The 24,753-nt window shown below is 35.4% G+C and overlaps 1 protein-coding gene across 6 annotated transcripts in view; it reads left to right on the top strand.

Annotated features, from left to right (window-relative positions):
* LOC145666666 (hemocyte protein-glutamine gamma-glutamyltransferase-like) overlaps positions 1–24,753 on the top strand; it is a 124,390-nt gene that overhangs the window by 26,795 nt on the left and 72,842 nt on the right. Inside the window, exon 1 of one of the 6 annotated variants that reach the window (XM_081734134.1) lies at positions 10,844–10,982. The exons of 3 other annotated variants lie outside the window; for them this stretch is intronic. The gene's annotated coding sequence lies outside the window, so the exon portion shown is untranslated. Of the gene's footprint in view, positions 1–10,843; positions 10,983–20,578; positions 20,600–24,753 lie in introns of those variants that run through there. 2 more of the 6 variants (XM_081734138.1, XM_081734139.1) reach the window with 2 other exon arrangements.

The raw sequence follows: 24,753 nt of genomic DNA, 5'->3' as shown, positions 1-24,753 counted from the left end.
TTTACTTCCACATTCTCATTCCACCAGTAATTTTGGGGGCGCGGTGGCTCAGTGGTAGAGCGTTCACCTCCGGTGCTTAGGGTCCCTGCTCCGATCCCAGCTCGCGCCGTGTGGACTTTGTGGTAGACAAACACCGTGTTCGTGGGTTTTCTTGGGGTTCTCCCGTTCCCTCCCGCTTTTTTCATTCCACCATTTCACTCATCTCTCATCATTACCGTCTCCTTTAGCCTAACCGGCAAAAACGTGGGACGTAAAACCTAAAGATTTCATTTCATTTTCCACCAGTAATTTCACAATCATACACTTTTCGATCAATCATCCGTTTCTTTTAGCTTAGAGCACATAATTGTGGGACGTTAAACTAGAACTTCCTTTCATTTCAAGGAAATTTGTCAATATCGTATAAGATGAGGAAAGAGTGCTCTTTTGTGAAAATTAGATTAAGTCCAAACTTCAAATTTCATGGTCCATAATTTGGTAATCAAAGGCCTGCACAAGAAAATGTTAGGTTGGTGGTAATGAAGTGTCTACCCCAGGTGCGTCATTTTCAAAGACCATAATTATGAAAATTACAATATCTGTTTAATCAAAATAGCTGCCATCCGCAACTATCCTCTTTTCTCATCGCTTAGACAACAATTGGATTCCGTGGTGTGCATTGTTATTGTTGTTGCTTTCTGTAGAGAATGTCCCAGTTTGAATTCGTAAGAAAAAGTCACTTGCAATTGTATGCTCTCGATGGTGTATTCTTATACGACACTGTTCAACAACGCACTGTCTCCTATCTGGATATGCTAACTTGTTTTCTGCACTTGCATTGAGTTTGTGACGTTAGATGTATGACCTTAGTTCATCTCTGTGTTATGTTTTTAAGGTGAGTTTCTCACCAAAGGTCAAAGTGAACATTTCATTTGAGCCAACTTAATATTTCATATGCATTTTAAGGAGGCCAAGGTCTACTACTATTTTAAGTTTGCTGAAGGTCTTATGAATTCCCCTGAGGACGTGTGATATACGCGCATATATATTGTCCTTCCTACGACATATATATATAGTATCACTATATCTTCTATCATATATATCTCCTATATATCACTATCTATGGATTTATACCTTGAAATTTTCTTTTGCACTTGTTGAACAGCTAAAGATTCTTGAATGATATGTGCATCACTCACTCATGAAATTTTAAATAGTGTCTTTATGAATTCCTCACACTATTTTCAACTCCGAATCGCTTTCCATGAAATATACAGCATTACTTTAAGTTATCACGGTAAATATCCACTTCTCTTAGAAATGAGGGGAAACCGAGCAATAAGTAAGAGATCGTGGATTTGGTCCAAAGTTAATACACAGTTAGGTGATGGTAGGGGATAGCGATTCTATCATGGCGCTCGTGAAACATCCGAAGATGTTCTTGAAGGTATTCAAAACTACCCACTACTTATATAGTGACCTGAATGCCTTAAAAGCTCTTTTCAAGAATGTAGCTGTCATAGAAAAAATCAAATAAAATCTTTAAGTTTTACGTCCCACGATTATGCCGGCTAGGCTAAAGGAGACGGTGATGATGAGAGATGGATGAAATGATGGAATGAAGAAAGTGGGATAAAACGGAAGAACCACGAGGAAACCCATGTATTGTTACACGGTGTTTGTACATTATTAAGTTCACTTGGCGGGTGCTGGAATCGAACCCGGGACTCCTAGTACCAGAGGTGAACGTTCTACCATTGAGCCACCGCGGCAATGAACAAAATCTATCGGCCTGGAATGGATTTTATCACTTCATTTTGACGGTGTAACTTAGGAGAGATATTTTAAAATGATCGAAAATGTTTCGATCGATCGATGTTAGTGTTGAATCCATAGTTTTTGGAGTCGCTGAGATGAACAGTGACAGTCCGATGCCGTTCAAATCCACATTCAGCCCCAAAACTTGCAGGAGAGGGGATATAGGAGTCTATACAAAAATAACCAACATTAGTGTCGAAATCATAGTCTTCGGGGTCGCTGAGACGAACAGTGGCATTTCCGATGCCGTTGAAATCCGAATTCAGCCCTTTATGTCCAAAATGAAATGTATTCTCCCCGCATTCTGCTAGTGAATACGTATATATGCATATATATATATATATATATATATATATATATATATATATATATATATATATATATATATATATATATACACTGTACATATTCGTTGCCCAATTTTCCTTAACAATCATCTATAATGATACATTTAAGTTGTAAAGATTTGAATGAAAAGAGGTAATTAATTGATGCTTGTCAAATCCGAAGCCATTCAGTCTTCTTTTACGATGGGTCTTTCGTAAGCCCACTCAGGTCGAACCTGTTAACCACTCATGCTTAGAATGCACAATATTAGCCTTTGTTTACAGAGGAGTACTTTAACTAAATTATGTTACATATTACAAAAGTTGAAAATGAAATAGCCTTAGCCTACACTTTAAGTCAGAACTAATGCAATCTTTAACTCCAATCCGTAAATTCAATGGAGTCTTAGATAATCTTAAAGAAAGGGCCTTAGTTCTTGTACCCCCGTTTACCTAATAATTTAATTTAACTTCATATAGCATAATACACTGCATAGCATAATACACATATAGCATATAGCATAATCGTGCCTGTTGTTCTGTATGGTTGCGAAACATGGTCGCTTACTCTGAGGGAAGAACATAGACTGAAAGTATTTGAGAACAAGATCCTGAGAAGAATATTCGAACCCAAGAGGAACGGGAATGGGGAATGGCGGAAACTTCATAACGAGGAACTACATAATTTATACGGTTTACCCAACATTGTTAGGGTCGTCAAGTCTAGAAGGCTTAGGTGGGCAGGTCATGTAGCTAGAATGGAAGAAAGTAGAAACGCTTTCAAAGTCTTGACTGGAAGACCAATCGGAAAACGACCATTAGGAAGACCTAGGCGCAGATGGGAGGACAATATTAAAATGGATCTTGCAGAGATTGGAATACAAAGTAGAAACAACTGGATGCAGTTATCTAAGGATAGAAGTCAGTGGAGAGCTTTTGTGAACGCGGCATTGAACCTCCGGGTTCCGTTGCATAGGCCATAGAGTTAGTTAGTTAGTTAGTTAGTTATAGCATAATACACTATCAAAATCTCTTCTCTGAGTATAGACCATAATGATATAGGCTATAGATAGTCAGTATAAAGCCCACGTGATACTCATAATAACAAAAAGAATAAGAAGGAGGAGGACATTGATGACATGTTTTGTATTGCCTGTTGTATCATATATAAAGGTATCCAAGAAAGTTCTGTCGCTTTTTGTGGAGGTCTGTGTTCAATTGGCCCTCACACCGTGAGTTCAATGGGAATGGAGATAAGGCGAAAGTCTGTTGTTGGCGTGGGTATATTCAACATACTACATGGTTGTAGCAGTTCAGTTACACCGTGAACTTGTGTAAGGACAGACTGAACATGGGACCTCCACAGCGTCATAACAGCGTGCAAGCTGTACGAATTCAAACTGTTATCAAACGCCGCTGCAGCGGGGAGGAAGATATACCAGGCCTTTGGTGATGGTGTCATGACTACGCTGACAGTCCAGCTGTAGTTTAACAAATTTAAGGACGGTGACCAAACTCTCGAAGACGCACCACGTGCCGGAAAACCAACACATGTACAAAATGAACTCTTCAGGCAGCAATTGAGGCAAAGAGAGGCCAGACATGTGAGGAATTCAATGTGAGTGGAGAAACCATTCGGCAGCACCTCTACCAACTTGGGAAGCTCTACAAATTGGATCTATGTGTTCCACATGATTTGACTCCGGACCAGAAAGCAACGAGAGCAGACACCTGTGATCTTTCCTGTTTTGTCTGAGGAAGGAGCCATTTCTGGACAGGGTATTGACATGTGATGAAAAATAGGTCCTGTACGAAGCTCCATGGTGCCATCATTATTGGTTAGCATTCCATGAGCCGGTTCCAAAACAGTCGAAACCAAAACTGCACGACAAGAACGTCCTCCTATGTGTTTGTTGAATTGCTCGCGGCATCGTGCATCTGGAACTGCTACCAGCTGAGCAGAGCATCAATGCAACTGTGTACTGTCAGCAGTTGAGCCATGTTCAAGAAAAACTCAAAACTCTGGAGCCAGCACTTCTGAATCGCAAAGGGGTCCTCCTGTTAAAGGACAATAAGCCTAATTGGCTAGGATTACCCGGGACACCATTCTACGCCTTGGATGGGAAACACTATTGTATCTGCCACACTCCCCGGACATTGCACGGTCCGATTATCACCTGTTCCATTCCTTGGATGTATAAGAGGACCTTAGAGGATGCCAGTTCAAATCCATAGTAGAGGTGTAAAATGCACTTTTGAGACCTTCGCTTCACGACCCACCAAGTTGTACCGCGGTGAAATCCATGACCTTCCAAAATGTTGGCAGAAGGTCGTCGATGCTGATGGGGACTATTTTTGATCTTCCAGGTACATCGTAGGTGACATGTCGATGTTCGTAGGTGGTGGGTGAAAAAGCGGCAGCACTTTCTTGGCTACCTTTATAGTGGTAAAAGTGGAATACCAACTCACAGAAAATAACGCAAGATGATAGTTTTCGCAACAGAAACCTTGAAGATGTTTGATGCAAAAATAAATGAATAAGTGGACTAGTAGAAAATCTTACATGTAGAGGAACTTCATTATAGGCAAAGTTGAATTTATTTGATTTTAGCGCCTCTTTCAGTAGACGTTTATACAAGACGTGAACCTACAGCTTAGCGTGGGATACAAAACACATGAGCTCCCGCAGGGAATGAACCCGGGTATCCCATGCCATTATAGGCAAAGGAAGGCCAGTCTGTGAAGTCCAAGTTATAGATGAAAAGAAATGACAGTATTTTAAGTCAACTTTAGCCCATTCTATTATATGGATTTTCTGCTGCTGTGAGAGAACTTATGGTCAGTCTTGAGAAGTAACGTAACGGAAGTAACGTTTCATAATAACACGTTACATTTTTCAAAGTAACTGTAACGGTAACGCGTTACAAATTTTTAAGTAACGTGCCTAGTTTGCGTTATTTTTTTTTTTATGTTAGATTTCGGATGAGTAACAACAATATATATGTAGATCCTATGTTTTTTTTTTTTCGGAAACAAATGTTTCTTTCAGTAAGTGAATTTCTCAGAATGGAGCATGAACTATGTCCATGATCGACAGTCAAGCTACCGACACACGGAGAAACAGATAAGATCTTTGTTAGTGCCACTGGCTGTTCTTTGGAAGATGAGTACAGCCTCAGGGAAATAAAATGTACTGATTGCAAGCACCTGGAAGATTTTGTCATAGATTTTGACAGCTCCAAATCAATACATTCAGTAAGTGAAGTGCGAGTGCAGTGGTACCGTTAGTCTACTTTACTTTCATTGGTGTTGTTCTTATAAAGATAGAGAGCAAATATATTTTACCGTTCGAACATTTCAAAGAATACTGTTTCTTAAAGGCTGAGGATAATGGTGGACAGAATTTAAAAGTAAAGTGTCTGAAGTACCCCGGTGGGGAATATTTATCATCAGCCATAATAATAATAATAATAATAATAATAATAAGAAGAAGAAGAAGAAGAAGAAGAAGAAGAATGGTAGTAGCAGCCATAGTACGGAAAATTGAAATAGGAATATATATATATATATATATATATATATATATATATATATTAATATTCAAAGTTTCGGACCTAAAAGTAACGCGTTACATTTTTAAGGGAAAACAAAATAACTTGTAATGCGTTATATGTTTACAGGTAACTTACCCAAGATTGTTTATGGCACATACACAATGTGATGACGCAAAGTTTGTAACGACACACAGACTTTCTTAACATTTACAATATACAGATAAGTTCACTTTAATTTAAAAGACACGTCAGATAAAAGGTGCAATTTCCAGATTAATATACTCGTATAAATGGCATTGGATCACCTTCTCCCTGAGAATAGATCTGATGTGACATGAAATAGAGTCATAAAAGTCATAAATGGTAGCAAAGGAATATTACACCATTCCGAGCACAGAGCATCACTCAGTTCCGTGGAAGAGAATGGAGGCGGAAATCTGTCCCAGGTTCGTACATCCAAAACGAAGTCAGAATGTGGGGGTGACACTACTTCAGAAAAGAGGCCTAAGTTTTCATTTCAATGTCTCTAAAAGAGTTGAGTTAACACATTAAATACCATGATAGAAAACACAATGTTTGCTTGGAGCCATGGTGTTTTATTACAAAAATAGATTAACAAGTTATTGCAACAATAAAAAGAAAAAATAATTAAGATTTTTTAGGAACCAAGCAGACTTTTTTCCCAGGGAGTCAACATGGATTATACAGGGTGTTTCAAAACGACACCGACAACGTTTGGAAGGTGATTCCTGACACCAAGATAAAACAAAAAGTATAGACCATCCTGGGTACACAAATGCTTCCTTTCGGAGTTATAGGTTGCTGAAAACATGAAAAAATGAACTTTAAAGGCAGTTGGAGAAGACTTCAAATTATATGACCGTAGTCAAACTCCCTCTATAAAAATTGTTTCATGAGTACCTTAGGATTCTGAAACATGTATTTTTCCTAAGTGAAGTCTTAACCAGACTACGGTAGATCACATAGTGTTGGAGCTATGGACCTTTAAAGTTCATTTTTTTTTTTTTTTTTTTTTACGTTTTCGGCAGCCTATAACTCCAAAAGGAATCATTTGTGCACCCAGGTTATTCTATACTTTTTGTCTTATCTTGGTGTCAGGAATCACCTCTCAAACGTTGTCGGTGTTGTCTTGAAACACCCTGTATAAATGTTACAGCACGGTTGTGTGATCGCCTGCACTGAGAAAAAATATATATGGCGTAGGTAAAATCGTATGTTACATATGTAAATCCTGTAGTTTTTGGACTTAACGTATAGCAAATGTATAACTGAAAACGCATGTTTTATAATACTTTCTGCATAAGTGTTCCATCTGTACGTACTTTCCGTATGAAACAATATAGGCGGTCAGGATCTCACATACAAATGGACGTATATAACATATAGCTGACGAAAGTAACATACACATATGTATGTAATATAAGGAAGACTGTTAGATACCAGCCATCCTGCAATGGCATGATGTAACATCTAAGGGATAGGTGCTGATTGCCACGGGTGCTGACTGCCACAGCCAATTATTGGTGCTGATTGCCACGACTGTCGCTGATTGCAAATATGAAGGTGCTGACTGCCACGACTGCGTGCTGACTGATACCAGCCTGGAAGAAACTGTATTTGGAAAGAGAGGAATCAATCCCTCATACTAAATTTATGATTATTAATTAATTTAGTAGGGATTAATTTAGTAATCATCACAGCAAATCTATATGGTATCTATATGGTATCCATGGTATCTATATGGTACTTATAGTTACAAAGTTGCTCACTAAGTGAAACGACATACACTTGGATGTTTATAAAGGAATTGTCTTTTCTGTTATTTGCACATTTCATTGTTTATATTAATTGTTTTATTGTATTATTTAATGGATATGATGGTCTGAAGCCAGCTGATAAGGGAAGTTTGGGAGAAGCACTCGCCTGCAGAGAAATAAGCATGTCATTTGAAGGACCAATTCATGCTGATTACAACAGGTAATAAAAACTCCTGTACGTTGAGAACTGTTCGAGATATTCAGCTTGGAAGTTTATATGAGAAAATGAGTGGATGTACGTTTCAACGCGTTTCTACGTTATAATGTACCAACGAAACAATCAAATAAAGTTCGTGTCCATACGAATCACTTCCGATCACCGCGATACATTGGATTGTTTCAGTTTGCGTTCTGCAAGGCAGGTTACGAACAAATTATAGGCCTATAACTTTTGAATCACCTGTCGAATTTGCTTTTTGCTTTGGTTCTACGAACTGTTCTCTTGACGGATGCAACACAATTACACATATAAAATGTTCATGGTGCAAGGGAGTCTTTTGCCTGCGTCATTTATTCATAAAACAGAAGAACAACAGTGATCAATTTTCATGCCTAACCTATGATTATTGTGAACAATGTAATGACTAATTGTATCTAACAAACCCGTTAGTTATTGTGAAACATTTTTTTTCTGTTACTTCCGATAGCTTTCAATTCGTATGTCAATATTCGTTACTAATTATGTTGTACTTAACGCGTATAAATTCGTATATCCTCATTTCCTCATATAAACTTCCAAGTTGAATATCTCGAACCGTTCTCAACCGTACAGGAATTTTATTAGCTTGTTATAATCAGCATGAATTGGGACTTAAAATGGCATGCTTAGTTTCTCTGCAGGCGAGTGCTTTCTCCTGAATTTCCCTTGTGAGGGGCAGCCAGCAGTACTTTTTTGATAGAACTTTCAAGAGCTGCTCGAAACAATTTGCGCAGCTGTACACAGTTCATGCTGACATAGGGAGTTCAAGTGAGAATACATAAATCGTACCAATTTTGTACGCACCGCTCCCTGACAAAACTGAAAGTACACTCATGTCCAAAATTATTGTCGCATATCTATAACTGTATTCATGTAAGAATATAATTTGATAATTTTGCAGAGTACTTTTAATATTTATATTACATGTATAGTCAGGAAATGTATATTTGTGGTAAATTTCATAGGAAAAGAATTATACATACGAAAATGATAATGAGTAAAATAAAATGTAACTAAATGGACAAGAAAATTTTATTTTCGTTTCATTGTTCTTATTTACTGCTCTTTCGACCTGAAATTTACTACATACTTGTCTTTGCCGATTATACACATACTAACATTATAAGAAATACCGGGCGAATTCGTCATCAAATTATATTACTGGAACAACATCTTTATAATCATGTGACAATAATTTTGGACATGAGTGTACATACAGAGAACTGTTTACCTTTGTTAGGTGTTGGTCTGAACAACACGATCCTAAGGTTCATCTAGTTTCTTTCATGCTTCTTGGCGTCTGGTAATGTTACGTCTAGCAACTTTCTCTCAGGCTCGTGGCAGTCAGCACCTTGATATTGGCAATCAGCGCCAGTCGTAGCAATCAGCACCAATAATTGGCTGTGGCAGTCAGCACCCCACCCATCTAAGGGCGTTGCCTATATAGTATACAGATAACGTATGCTTTGTACTGATTTCTGTAGTAAGCAAAAGGATTCCGTATATTTGTACAATATATCGCTGTCAGGAGAACGGGTTTTTCTCAGTCTGGGTACAAGGTAAAAGTAGGTGTGAATTATATTTGACTCAGGCAGAGCAGGGAATAAAATTATCATGAGCTAAATTTAACTCACATATCAGTTAATAACAAAGTGTGTGAGTTTATCAAATACATTAACTGTAAACTCTTCTTTTCTTTCTGTTTTACAGCCCAAAATTAAGCTCATCTATTGCTTGATCGCCTTTAAGTAATGATGGCTATGCAGAAATCAAATTTTCAATAAAGTTTCACATCAAATACAGTTATTGTGCAAAATTTGAAACTTCTTAGGTTTTTGGTTCTGAAGTTACAAGCAATGAAGTTAAAGCAAAGTGGAAATGTATACAATAACTTTGATTCGCTTATCTCAACAAAATTTACTCGAACAGTTGAAAATCACATTAGAATCGAAAGAAATTGAAAATCCTTAAAGTGGCCTTATCCAGCAAATAGACGGAAATATTGTAAGTTGATACTTATAATGATAGTGTTTGGCCCGGGAGGCCCGGATTTGATTTCCAGTGAGAGCTTATGAGGTTCGATAACAACGTAAAGATGAACGGCCATAACAATAAAGCAACAAATTATCATTTATTTTATTTCCTACTTCGATTGAAAAAAATGTTCATACTTATGTCCTCTAGGTCAGTGGTACTCAAACATTTTTGACAGACGACACACTACTAAACGTCCAGGACATTGTGTCACAGTTATTTGATATTTTATTATAAGTAATAATAATAATAATAATAATATCTATAATAATAGTGAAACCTATTAGTTTTTATAATGACTCTACTTAGCACTAAGCATTATTGCTACCGCTAGAGGTGTTGACTGGTACAGTCTGTCTCCATTTTAACTAATTATTATTAAATTCTTCATGATTTCTTAAACTCTAAAATTTCGCGACACACCCTAGGGGAGTGCGTGACACACCAGTGTGTCGCTACACATCGGTTGAGAACCACTCCTCTAGATTAAAGGAGATGGATGATTAATGAAAGTGAAATTATTAAAGGACTCAATAGAATGAGACCGTGTGGAAAAACAGGAGAACCCCGAGAAAACCTTTGGACACTCACATGGTCTGGGATCGAATCACGGACCCCTTGCATTAGAGATGACCGATCTATCGCTGAGCTACCGTGTAAATTTTAGATGAGTAAGTCATGGGTTGGATATTGCATGTAATATTGTAGTTGCAGTTTTGTTAACTTGAGTATAATATTTTACACTAGTAAATAACGTAACTAATTCATTAATTTGACTTGGAGCGAGATACAGATGTGGTGACAGTTAGTTTGATGTACTGTTAAAGGATGTGACTGTTTGTGTACGACAGTTCTCCATCCACTTCCTCTACTCAATTATTCGTGTAATCATGCATTTGGTCTTCCCATCACATATACTTATACACGTTTATATGGTATAGATATACACGCTAAGAAAATGATTTCTACGACGCTATAGTTGGCACTTCTAAGGAAAACTTAATTAATTCTTTCAACCGCCAACTAACCACAAAGCTATCTTAATTTTACATATCAGTACGTACATGCATACACTAGCCAATCATAACATTGGAAATTAGGTTCACAGAAAAGCCGGAACTTGGAATTTCCTGAGGAAGTAACATTACTCTCTTAGAAATAGAACAACTCTTTTCATCCGATAACCTGTTTGAGAATTTCACAGAATTTCTGAAGACATCGGAGAAGACTGAAGGTAAATATTTGTTTTCTTCTGTTAAGAAGCTTTCTTGATAATTGTTTATTTAATTTATTCTTTAATTATTTACTTGACAACGTTTCTGAAATGAATATATTTTCATACAAATAAAAGTGAGAGTAATCTTTGTTAGTAGCCGCATGATGGGAAAACGCCTGAATTGGTTAAAATGAATTTTTGAATGTAGCTGGTAAATGGCAATATACCATTAATAAAAACAATTCTTAATACCAACTCCTATACATTTTACTACACTTAAATTGATGTCATTGGCCCTAACGAAAGCGTTACCTTCAGCGGCCCACCCATCTAATGATTGAAATGAAATTCCACTTAAAAAATAGTTCATAAATCGAACTGGGTTTTTATTACGTCATATTTATAAAAATGTGTATCTGTTACAATAAGCGAAAGCATGACTGTCGATGGTAATTATCGACCTTGGACTTTCGAAGGGGGTTCAGTTCTTCGAAATGTCAAAATATCACTATCTGCTTACTGATACTCTATTATTCAATGAAAAAAGTAAAGATTGCCTCCTTTCAGGACAGGCCATTATGCCCAAGGGCTGTGTGAAGGCAATATAGTCAACACCAGGTTCTATCCCCTTTACATGTTCTAGCTCAACTTTCTCCAAGTGCCTGTTTAAAAGAGGCTGAGTGAACTTCAGAGCCACATGGAATAAGTGTGAAAGAGGAAAATTTCCCACCTCCACCTGCATGGAACCGGGTCTCCGAATTGGGAGATGGAAGCCTTACCCACTACATCATTCCGGCTCTGTAGTTATAGTATTTAATATAAGCACTGTACCAGAGTTAATCAAATTTTGCAATGTGTGTAAATAATAGCTCTATATCTAGTATTATGTGCAAGCGTGCATCAAAGTGTGTATTCGCGATTGCACTTGTGTGCCGGTCCTCCCACCCCGCCCATCTTGGAAATATATTCTGCAGATATCACAAGTCGAAAGACTGTTGGTTATCTGAACATAACTAAAAGAAATTGTACTCAGACTATGAAATTATATTTCTTGTGAGTTTTAAATTAGTAATAAAATCAAACTCAAAATATAAAAAGTATTTCATAAGACCATACCATCTAAACTTTAAAAAATGCTGCAACTAGGAGCATATTATACATCTCTTATTAAAAATGTCTCTTAAATTAGCAAATGAAAATAATCTCAAAGCATAAAGGAATGTGCATATATGCAGACTAAGTTTTTTTAAAAAAGTATAATAGATTGTCTGTGATCACAGTAGGGCAAGCTTGATATTGAGTTATTGTGACTTGTGAGGGTGATGAGTAAGTATTGAATGATGCTGATGTGTGGCTGATATCAACTGTTTAATTTCAAAATTACAACTTCCAATACTTCACAAGTGCATGCTGTCTACCTTTAGCTAGGTTCTGCTTTGTACTTACCACAAAACTTAGGATATTATCATTTGACACGACTTCAGTTGCATAGGTAACTTCAGTTGTACGTACATTTGTTAATTCGGAGACCAGAGTACTCCTATGTTATCTGGCGATAAATTTGCCGAATTTCATTTGGAAAATCATGCGTTAGGGATTAAGCTGTAGTCGTAATTGTACAGAGATCTAATGCAAAATATTCATTCATTTTTACTACACTTTCCAAGATTTAACTTCGCAACATAGGCGCGCACCCAGAATTTTTTCTTGGGAGGTTGCCAAACTTTGGGGGGATCCAATACTACAAGTTACTACGTACGTATATATAGTATTGAACGAATAGTATTCTTCACCCGAAAAGACGATAGATAATTATAATATACTTCCACCTATATTTTCAGAGCAAAAATTTATAGAACTAGATTCTTCTTATGAGAGAAAGAGTACAAATGAAGTGTAGAATCAAATTTTCCTGTTATATCAATCATTTCCCTGCTACAAGTATAGTTTTATTGAGAAGTGTACAAATGTATATTGAGTTTGGGAGGTTTTTGGGGTCCGAACCCGGTGCCCTGTGGGTGCTCTCCTGCAGGAATATGTCATACTATTGACACGTAGGGGATCAAGTTTCCAGTTGGGGAGCTTGGTAGTTAACATGTCTTCCTGAAATTCAGCCATTTTCCTGTGAATTACTGAACTAAGGAAGACCGTTTATGAAATTTCAGGGAAATACGCAAACTCTCAAAGATGTCATGTCATTATCTTAATGTTACTTCTGAAACTCATTAGAGGGGAAATGTATCTGAAGCACTATGTACTGACAAATTACACGGTCCCTTATTTCACCAGTTCGTATATTTGGAAATTCTAGTAGTTATTGGCTTTTTGGCTTAAGTAGTTATTATGATTAAATTATGTTAGTGACAAATCCTATATTAAATCTTAAATTCATAATTAAACCATGACAACTAAGGTCTACCTTTACCTCTCAACTTCATTTGTTAGCTAAATGTTTATTTTTAACCACAAAAATTCCTTGAGACTGGACAAGTCAGAAATACAAAAAAACAAAGTTTAAAATGTAATAATACGTTATTGACATTCGAAAAGTCAATAACAGGTGACAATCACCGAACAGGCATCTAAAGAACTATATCACTGACTTTTAATTTAGAAATTTCTTGGAAAGGAGTAAATAAAAACTCCCGCACTTAAAATTTAAGTAGCTAGTGTTTTGCTCAACGTCGGACGAGCTTCACTTTCCATGAAAATTGGCAACGTTGAATAAATCAATCATCAGAAAATGGAGACTTAGGTGGGAAAGGTTTCTTTCTGAACGCAAATTTAGTTTTCGACGAAAGAAGAGTGGCAGAATGTCTAAGTATGTGATAATTTCGTAGTTTCGCATACGGTAAAACAGGAAGGAATCCTGAAGAAATTTAAAGTTAAGAAAGATGAAACTCAGTATTTAAATTCTCATTAAAAATAAGCAGACATATTCATATATATATACAGTGGCCCAAAAGTAGGTATATAGACCAGCATCGATCAAGTATGACACTTTAATTTATTGTGATAATGCATTTATTTATTTGCTTCGGTCTGTTCCAAGCCCCAGGTATAAGTGAAAAGAAGTTAACAACAGATAATGAAGAAACTAAGTCAATACCTGTATAAATAGCAAATAAATGATATAAAAAGTCATGAACGATCAGTATGGGACTGTATACTTACATACATACATACATGCATACATACACACATTTATATATATATATATATATATATATATATATATATATATATATATATATATATATATATATATATATAGTATATTCAATCATTTAAATCATTCAACAGTTCAATCATTTAAAAAGAATTTTTGAACATAGAACACCGATTAATCTGGGTTTTCATAATTACTTTGATTGAAATGTATATCCCAAGCAGGGGGGAAGAGAGTTCAAATGTTCTCCATAAACCTTTCTTTCATTGTGAAGAAAGGTCATTTCTGCTAGTTTTATTCATATTAGAAACGAGAAACATCTCAGTACATTGCCATAATTATTAATAGTAAATAGTCACGTCAATAGATGTCACTATTTGTGCTATAGCTAGTCTGCCTGATGTTAATAGATGTTGCTGGTGTGCAGGCAATTTGTAGAGTTAAAACTACTGTAACAATTTAATTGCAACTTAAAATCTGCGTTGTTTCAATTTAATTATTTGAAAATAGAAATGAGATGAAAATGAAATGAAAACTTTCAGTTTTACGTCCCACGGTTATGCCGGTTAGCCTAAAGGAGACTGTGATGATGACAAATGAATGCAATAGTGGAATTAAGAAACTGAAAGGAAACGGGAGAACCCCGAGAAAACCCACGAAGACGACGTTTGTCCACCACAAAATTTACTTGGAGCGAGCTGGGATCGTACCAGGGACCCGCACGGGTGGATCCAGGGTGGATCGCCTCCCCAGAAGAGGAAACTTTCTTATATATATATATATATATATATATATATATATATATATAAAACTCATCCCAGAGTTTGGAGCTCTTAAAAGTACCAATATTACAACCTCCCCCCAGAAGTCCGTCCTGGATCCGTCCCTGTCCCAGAGGTGAACGCTCTACCACTAAGCCCCCTATATTTGAAAATAGAGCGAAAGCCGTAATCGTATTTAGATTTGAGCTTTAATATAGCCCGACAAGAATAAATTGAGTACTGCTGAATTGGAAGTATGGCTACTGAAACACTAGCTAAATATAGCTACTGAAATAGACTGCCATATTCTCAAATTCGGAAGATAGTAGCAAAGAATAATTCATTCAAGTTCGACTTGCTGTAAGTAGTTGCCAATGCAGTATTGATAGTTTACAACTTCAAGTTATTGCTATAGAGGTATACTTGTTTATTTGTACAGTAATACGTAATTACAAGACTGAATCATAACTCTTGCAATATTTTGGTACATAACATACTTGTATTTATTACAGTACACTAAAAGCAGGTTAAAATTCAAACTATAGCCCCTCGTGTTGGACCGTCTGCAACCATCTTCCTGTCAGTTCCTCTACTTCACGTCCATATCACATCTTGTCCTTAAACACTGGTGTTTCTTGTGTTTTCATCTGCTGCTGGTGGGTGAAGCATCGTGATTTCAGGAAGTGCGCCATTCTGTTACTGCAAGTCGCGTTTTCAGTTCACCTATGCAGAATATTTTTAACGTAGTGCAGTATACGTCTGTTCCAGTTATTTGGTATAAAGGTCGCCATTGATGGTATGACCGCTAGGAATAATAAACTCGAAGTAAATTACCCCCCTGTAATTCCACTACACATACAGCATGATTTTATTCTGGAAACGGATCTGTTTGACGATGGTTGTGGAAGTTGGCCCTTGTTCAACCACTGTTTTTGCACACTTGGATTTCGGAGAAACATCCAGTTTTCTTCACACGTGACAATCCGTTTCAAGAAACACATATCACGCGAATTTTGCAGTAGCTGTCGGCTCATATCCGCTCCCCTCTGGGCCAGAGCTGACGTCAACTCATGTGGCACAATCGGACGCGCACCCAGAAATTTTTGTAGGAATCGTTCCAATATTACAAGCCAATACGTCTATGTGGTATTGAACGGGTATTGTTCTGCACCCGAAAAGACGATAAGTAGACTAATTGTAAAATACTTCCCCCTATATTTTGAGATAAAAATGCTATAACTAAATTGTTTTTTTTTTTTATATATATATATAAGAGAAAGAGTACAGATGAAGTGTAAGATCAAATTTTCATGCTATATTAATAATTTCTCTGTTAAACAGTATAGTTTCATTGAGAAAGTGTACAAATGTATGTTGAGTTAGGAAGTTTTGGGGGATCCGTAGGCAGTGGACCCTTTCCCCCGTCGGTGCGTTCCTGGACACAATGCTGCAGCTCCTGATGATTTCCTGAGTTCTGAATATGACGCATTACAGTGCATTAGGATATGCCGAATTAGTTTCACAATCTTCGTGTGCTGTTGGATGGATTTTTCTCAATAACGTGTCATATGATCTCAAAATCTTTTACCCTAGAGAGACGCCTAATCATCGACATTTTTGACCTCGTACTTACAGACTATAATGGGGTATACAGGTTGTTTCAAACCAACAGCGACAACGTTTGGGAGGTTATTCCTGACACCAAGATAAGACAAAAGTTATAGACCAATCTGAGTGCACAAATGCTTCCTTTCGGAGTTATAGGCTACTGAAAACATAAAAAAATGAACTTCAAAGGTCCACAGCTACAAAAGTATGGGACCCACCGTAGTCAGCTCAAGACTTCACTTAGGAACTAATATGTCAGCTATACAAAAATCCATGTTTCAGAATCCTAAGGTACTCACGCAACAATTTACATAGAGGGAGTTTTGCTACGGGCAAATAACTTGAAGTACTTACGAATTACCTCTATAAAAATTGTTGTGGAAGTACCGCAGAATTCTAAAACTTGGATAATTCGATAGGGTACATACTAGTTCCTAAGTGAAGTAGTGACCCGACTACGGTAGGTCCATTGGAGCTATAGACCTTTAAAGTTTTTTTATCATGTTTTCGACAGCCTGTAACTCCGAAAGGAAGTATCTGTGCACCCAGGTTGATCTATACTTTTTGTCTTATCTTGGTGTCAGGAATCACCTCCCAAACGTTGTCGGTGTTGTTTTGAAATACCCTGTATACACGCTGATGTTCGGATTGTGGAAATATTGCAAGGCTTATTACTCATCCTTTTATACTGATATGATTTAAAATAGAAATAACACCCAATCTCTTAACGAAGTACGGTGTTCTTTTATTATTATTGTTAAAATATCGACAGTAACAGTTTCTATAAACAACAAAATCACTGGATTCATCAGGCACATTACGATGTATTTAATGAAATATTCTCATTTACATGATTTCTCCCAGTGTGTTTGGACAACCCTGAGGAAAAGTTGTGGCTGGTCTCTTTCGATATAAATCGTTGATGACTTTACTAACATGTTTTCAAATACGGAAATTAGCATCACGCGTTAGTCAAAGAACTCTGCATCAAGTTCTATGTCCATAGAAACGTTTGGACATTTTCTGCGAGTACAGGATAAAATGAATGCTATCATAAGAATGGAACATTACAAAATCAACCTCCTTTCAGCAAGTTTTCACACATCACTCTTAGCTAAAGGTTCTTGATATGAACATGTTCGACCTTAAATTTGAAACAAGTAACAGTGTGCACACTACTTGAATGAGTTGGTTTCTACAGTTGATATTTTCACAATATTGAAGCCGAAAGTAGTCGCAGGCCCGTATCCAGGGGGGTCTAGGGACCGGGCCCCCCTAAAATTTTGCTGCCCCCCTCAAATTTTCACGATAGGCTTCCAAATGAACTATAATATGGTTGGATCGGGCCCCCCCCCCTAACTTCAGCCGGACCCCTCCCCTACATTTTTGGGCTGCCTACCGGCCTGAGTAGTAGTACATTTCTCTTACTTCCAGTGTTAATAGAGAGATTACAGTGGAGTTGAAATATATTCATTGGACGCTTAGAAAATCATTTTCCTCTATCTGTTATCGTTGATACGTTATAGTGATCGACGTTTAAATCGGAAGAGCTTGATTTCTGCCACTTCAGACTGAATAGAGAGTTTAGAGAGAAAATCGTACCTACTCTTAAATAAAACTGAGTCAATTAAAAACACTTATTTCTGGCTATATCTTAGCATTTTTGCTCTGTGTAGATCAATATTGAAATGGGAGATTATAGTAATTTCTATCACTTTCGGTTTTAGGAGAGAATTAAAGATGGAAATAAATTGTATTCTTGGGACGTTTAATGGACTCCAGCAAACTGTTTATTGCTTTCTATAGCCTTTTTCGCTCCATAAGTGATCTACATTAAGACCAGAAAATGGTTAATTTCTACATTTCCAGTGGATGGGTCACTTCCATCAAGGATTTGGTTCCAAACTTTTGATCCTTTATATAGCAGCGGTTTCCAACCTTTTTTGATTGACGATACATTTTACTCAACGCCAACGACATTCCAACACACTTACTTGTATTTTTTTAATTATAGTACGGTAGTATAAATTGTAGTAGTGTAAGATTATAAGTTTCAATGAAGTAATGACTCTATGTTATAATGAGAATTCTTGCTGTCGTTTGAAGGCGTTGACTGATACAATATGTCCCAAATTTGATTTCGACTAATTATTAAATACTTCATGTTTTAATTTTAAAATTCCGCGACACATACTAGTTGGGTATCACTGCTCTACAACAACCTACACCCTGGTCAAAATTGATGGTGATCCATCAAGTAATTGTTGATATTTTTGTCTCGCGTACGGACGGATATGCGGACAGGGTAAATATATACCGTATTTTACGGACATAAGACGCACCTTATTTTTTAAGCATTTTTTTTAAAATAACATTTTTATTATTAGATTGCAAAACCAGACTAAAAAAAATCTTAGTTTATAAAACCGAAACCTTTAAAAATAAACAGTTTACCTCAATTAATACACAACGTTTTCATAATTGCCAAATTTTAAAAATCTGTAAATTCCCTTCTCTTAAGTAAAGATAAGGATACTGGTAGCACATGAGGTATCTTCGTTTCACCAAATTATTAATAACCCATGTATGAACACACAACCAATAGGTAACCTATGTTAATTTGTACAGCTTATGTATTCATACTTCTAATACCGCTATATGCAATATGCAATTTAGGTTATTTTGTTTCCTCTATTGTATATTATTTTCAATTTTTGTTTTGAAGTGTTTATTTTTTTTTTTTACTTAAGTAGTATACTCTTTTTATGTGGTTCAATACTTTTCTTTTGTAATTGTTAATATTTTCTATGTTTTGGTGCTTTAAAAAAAAAAGAAAAGAAAAGAATGTATGCACGTGGTTAAGTGTTCGGAGAAGGCTGCAGAGCCTTAACTTCGCCACGTAAAATAAGTCATAAATAAATAAATAAAATCCTCGAATGTATTCTTCTTCCTCCTTTTCGTCGTCATTGTTGTCTTCTTCATGTATAAGATGGTCTTCACTGCCATCGAAAGAGTTACTTATGCCCCATTTCTTGAAAGATTATTAATTTCGAATATAAGACGCGCCTGAATTTTGGAGGCAATTTTTCGAAGAAAAAAGTGTATCTTATAGTCCGTAAAATACTGTAAAAGAATTTTGATAAATCCAACTCTTCAATAAGAAAACTAAAGATTATGAAGACGTAGAAAAACCATTATTGTAACCAATTCTAAACAATTATGTACGAAATATGCTTGTTAAGAGAAAGTATTCTTTCTCTTTATCTGAGATAAACTGAAGTTCTATTGGTTTGATTTTGATGGCTTCTTTCTTTCGATTTGCTTATATGTCTTTTGCTTTGTAGAAATTTAATTATATGATGTACAGTATAATTCTAATATTTAGAAATAAAGTTTAATTTAAACAATTTTAAATTCTGAATAAAATCGATAACATTACCATAATTCTAGTTTAATGTATAATTCGAAAATACTAAAACAATACAGTCCTCCGAACGAGCATCCAAATTAATAGTTTCGTTAAATGTACCGTCAATATCTCAGAAGGTGGGGAAACTCAAGAAATAGATTCTGTATAAGCATAAAATTAAGACCTGTCGTCCTTTCCATGAATAATTAATTTTGTACGCTGAGATATGAAAATTCGACTTTCTGTTTGAGGAATGAGGGTGGTGATTTATTCCATAGGTTTAACAATTGCTATTTTAGCAGTTTTTAGCATTGCACGTTCATTAGTGGTAAGTTTGCTCAGCTCTTTTTTTTTTTTTAATTCAAATGTGATTAAAAAATTAAGTTCTCTTATTATGTCCGTAAATTAACGGTAATGTTATTTCTTTTGATAAAGTATGCCTTAACAAGAAATATCATTAAAATAGCACCTACTGGGTTCTTTATTATTTATTTATTTTTTTTTTTTTATCTTTACATCAGAGCAGGTGACACAGCAGCAATGGGGCCATACCAGCATAGTCTTGTTTTGCTTCTTAGCTGTGTTTCTTCCTGTATTCCGTGGTTTTACAACAAGTTCCTTATTGTGATGTATGTGTCTAGTTCACGCTCTTTTGTAACTTTTCTTCGATTCCAGTTACTTCGAAAAGGTAAAAAAATCTGAACTTAATCGATAGCGTGTTGGCTAGTCGAATGAAACCTAGGCTGTTACGTGGCATTGCCCTGTAGTAAAGACGTGTAGCGAAACAGACGCACTACATCGCGAGCAGTGACAGATATATCTCATTTTCTGTTTTAACAAAATAGATTAAACGTGGCAACACCACAACCCTTTCATTTACTGTCAGCGCTTAAAGAGAACTCGGAAAGTCGCAAAGTTCGAATCCAAAGTTTTTGTTTTTACGCAGTGATGTATATAAAATGAGATAAATTCTTTCCTTGCCAAGGAAGAAATTCTTCTCTGACGAGCTGGATAAGTTAGGACTCGAGAGCGTCAACTCTCTGTTGATTGATTCGAACCCTGTAGAGCCACCTTCAAACAATATAAATGCTGTTCCTCAGCAGTTTTGATCACTTCAGTATCCGATAGTTCTATTGATATTATTTTCGAATTTTTAATTTTCCTGTTTTCTAACCTTTTTTTTTTTTTTGGTATTTTCTGCAGATTTGTTTTGTTTGACATTGTGATATCTATTAGATGCACCCCACCTTTTATTTATTTATTTTTTTTTTTTACTTTCGAGCAACAAGAGGAGATGAAATTGTTTTTATTTTTTTTAAATCGAGATTTAAAGAAATGTACACGTTTCATGGCCTCCACATATCGAAAAAAGTGTTTTATGAATATCCATCCGCACAATGAGACAAAAACGCAAAAAAGAAAAATACTCAAAACTAAATAACTTGTGAAAAAAAGTTGAGCTGGAAACTCAAAAATTGCCACACTCGCTAGTCTCACTGAGAGGGTCAATGGTTTAGTCGGTAACCTATTCGATAACATTAACAGGTTAAAAAAATTAAAACAACGACGTGGAAATAATAAAAAATCGACTTTTATTTCAAAATTAAGATTTTTCTATGTTATTGTAACGTCTCCAATGTGCATTAAAATTGAAAAATTGCCTGTCCACCATAAGATTGCTTCGGATAAATATGTTCAATTGGCAAAATAAATAGTAAGTGGTATAATTACATTTTAAAAAATATTTACACTTATCTCTTTCAAAAGTTACAAATACCTGTTTAAGAGAGACGTATTTAGCCAATGTTCTTACAACAAACAAATCACATACTGATGTAGGTAATGATATATCTATCTCTTGGTGCTAAATTGAAATAAAAAGAAATAATATATATATATATATATATATATATATATATATATATATATATATATATATATATATATATATATATATATACAGTAATGTGACGAAATATATTATGAAACAAAAGCAATGCTATCAAAATTAATAATTAAAAATATGAGCATATTTGTTAAAATACTCAGTACTAATTAATCTCCAAGCAATCGAGTACAGCTCTATTCACTTTTGCGACATAGTTTAAAAACTATTCGGTATAATTATCATAATTTTAAACTAATCGATTGTTATACGCATCACCAGACAGAATGATGCATAGAAATGCATCCATGCATCCACGCGATCATTTACATGGCGAGGACGAGAACTGGCTAGCTTGTGTTTTCAGAATATTCCAAGGTCATATTTAACCTTGAAATGAACAAGACATAAGGAGATGCAAAAGTTGTAGAATGAATGGAAATCCTCGGCAATTTTTCAGTTTCAACTTTTTAAATTTCTGATTTTAAATGTTTAAATTCAGAATTTTTTAAAATTAAAAGATCCAATATATTTCAATCAAAAATTTTCTTGTAGGCCTTGTATCTGGAGAACTATATATAGTGTAGCCAAACCCAAACTATCAGTTAACTCAGTATGATGTGATTATTCCGTAGAAAATACGACAACTTGATTTTGGGGCCGTTCAAAAATTTTGTGGCCCCAGATCCAAAAACTAATTATTGGCCAAAATCGCAATTTTTTTATCCATTTCTGGTTTTCCTATTTATCTTTTATATTTATGTTTAAATAGAATGTTAAACAGAAAATGTTTAAATGTTTAAAAGTACCACTCGTCGAAAAAGTGTAAAAGCTTCTTCAGGCAATCCATCCTGAGTAAGGGCTTTCCGCCATTCACACCAAGCAAATGCCGGGGTGGTACCTAACATACAAGTTCCAGGCCACTTTCTTGCTTTCATCTCCTCGGATAGTGTAATCGACATATGACATCATCCCTCATACATGAAATGAAATGAAATGAAATCTAAGTTTAACATCCCATTTTTTCTCTTTCCTAATATTATACGAGGTTCATCAGACCAAAACATTAAGACCATATTAAACTCAAGATAATAATAAAGCATTTTGTTACATGAAAATATACGAAATACTTCAGCATTTTCCTCCACTTTTTCGGACTGCAACGACTCCCCATGTTTTCCAATCAATGTAGTCTTCCGAAACTTGCGTTCAGATGACTCCAGATAGTAATCAACATATATTGAGAGCTAAATAGTCCAGGGGGAAAATATTAATTTTAATATTTTTTTTCTTGAGTTTTAGTCCCATTGTTGTTTATGTTCGATGTAGACATGTTTACTTACTAACAGACTATGTTGTTGAACGTATTCACACCAAACTTTAAACAAGTTTTTTTTTTTATGAGATACTTTAAGGGAGTTTTCCAAATTTTCTTCTTACCCCCCAAAATAAGGTTGTTTGCTGAAGGTTGAAAAAATTCTATTTTCTCGAAAACGACTAAAGATTTTGTTTACATTTCATATATCAATATTCTATTACTTACCCTACTGCGGTATAATTTATTTTTCTGGAAAAATTCTACGAGAAGCAGTTTGCTCTTGAGAGTGTTTTCTCATGATAATTTCTTTAAAAAAAAAAAATCAGGCGATTTTGTTCATATCTCTTAAACGTATATTTCAGGACTAACCTGATAATGTGGCATAACTTATTTGTCCTGAAAAATCTACAAGAGGTAGTTTTTTCTTGGGCGGGGGAGGGGGAGAATAATTCTCCCCGACGATTTTCTCAAAACCAACTCAAGCGAATTTGTTCATAGATAAATATTTCATTAATAACTTGACAATATGATATAACTTATTTGTCCTGAAAAAGTCTTCAAGAAGTGGTTCATTCTTGAGGGTGAACTTTTTTCAGAGATCTTCTGGGAAAGGACTCATACGATGTTCATGTTTCACAAATAAATATTTCATTAATAGCTTGACAATAACATAAATTATTTGTCCTGAGAAAATCTATGAAGAGCAGTTCATTCTTAAGGGTGGGAACCTTAGAACAATTTTCTCAAAAAAAAAAATGCTCTTGATGGGATTTTATATTTTGTATATTATATATATTTTGTTAATATTTCATAAATAAATGTTTCACTAATAACATTACAATACAGAATATGTCATTTCTTAGGGGGGAAAAGTCGCAAGGTGTAGTTTACTCTTGGGGTCAGTTTCTCTTTGGACGAGATTTTCAGGAACGACTCGGGTTATTTTGTCAATGCTTCATAAATAAAAAGATTTCATTCATAATTCTATAATGTTACATAAATTACTTCCTTCGAAAATATCCACAAGGAGTAGCTACTCCTCGAGGTAAGATTCTTAGATGATTTAATAACTCTAATACATGGCTGAAGTAATTTTTATGAAAAAAAAAAACACAGGAGTTGTTTATTTCTGGTGGTTGTGGTTTCTTCGAACGAAGTTATCCAAAATTGTCTTATAATTTTGTTCCTATTTCAAATAAAAATGTTTCACCTGATTTAGTTAAAAGAATTGGAATGAGAAATTTTAGTGCGATGATCCGTACCTTTTATTTATTCTTTCTTTATTATTGTGATGTCCCGCCTGTAATAATATGCTGCTCTGTTGGCTAATGTTTTTTTTTTTCTGTCAGAGTGAAGTTTGTATTAATTTGTTTCTAGAATATAATTTCCATTTGATAGCCAGCTAGTACTTTTTCTGATATCGTTTATTGTTTCATAACTATTTCGTAGTATTTTTCTCCTCTTCATTGTGTCTCCCTTTCTATGCCTCTTCTGCTATTATTGCTCGTCCTCTTATATGTTGCATTATTTCTGTATATTTTTGGCATCTTCTTATAAATATAACCAAGAAAGTTCTGTCAATTTTCACCCACCACCTTCGAACATCAATATGTCACCTAAGACGTACCGGGAAGATCAA

Source organism: Thermobia domestica, chromosome 12, assembly GCF_964235325.1.
Source record: "Thermobia domestica chromosome 12, izTheDome1.hap1.1, whole genome shotgun sequence".
NCBI classification, from domain to species: domain Eukaryota; kingdom Metazoa; phylum Arthropoda; class Insecta; order Zygentoma; family Lepismatidae; genus Thermobia; species Thermobia domestica.
The sequence above is the reverse complement of the archived record's forward strand: the minus strand, read 5'-3'. Positions and strand labels throughout refer to the sequence as shown.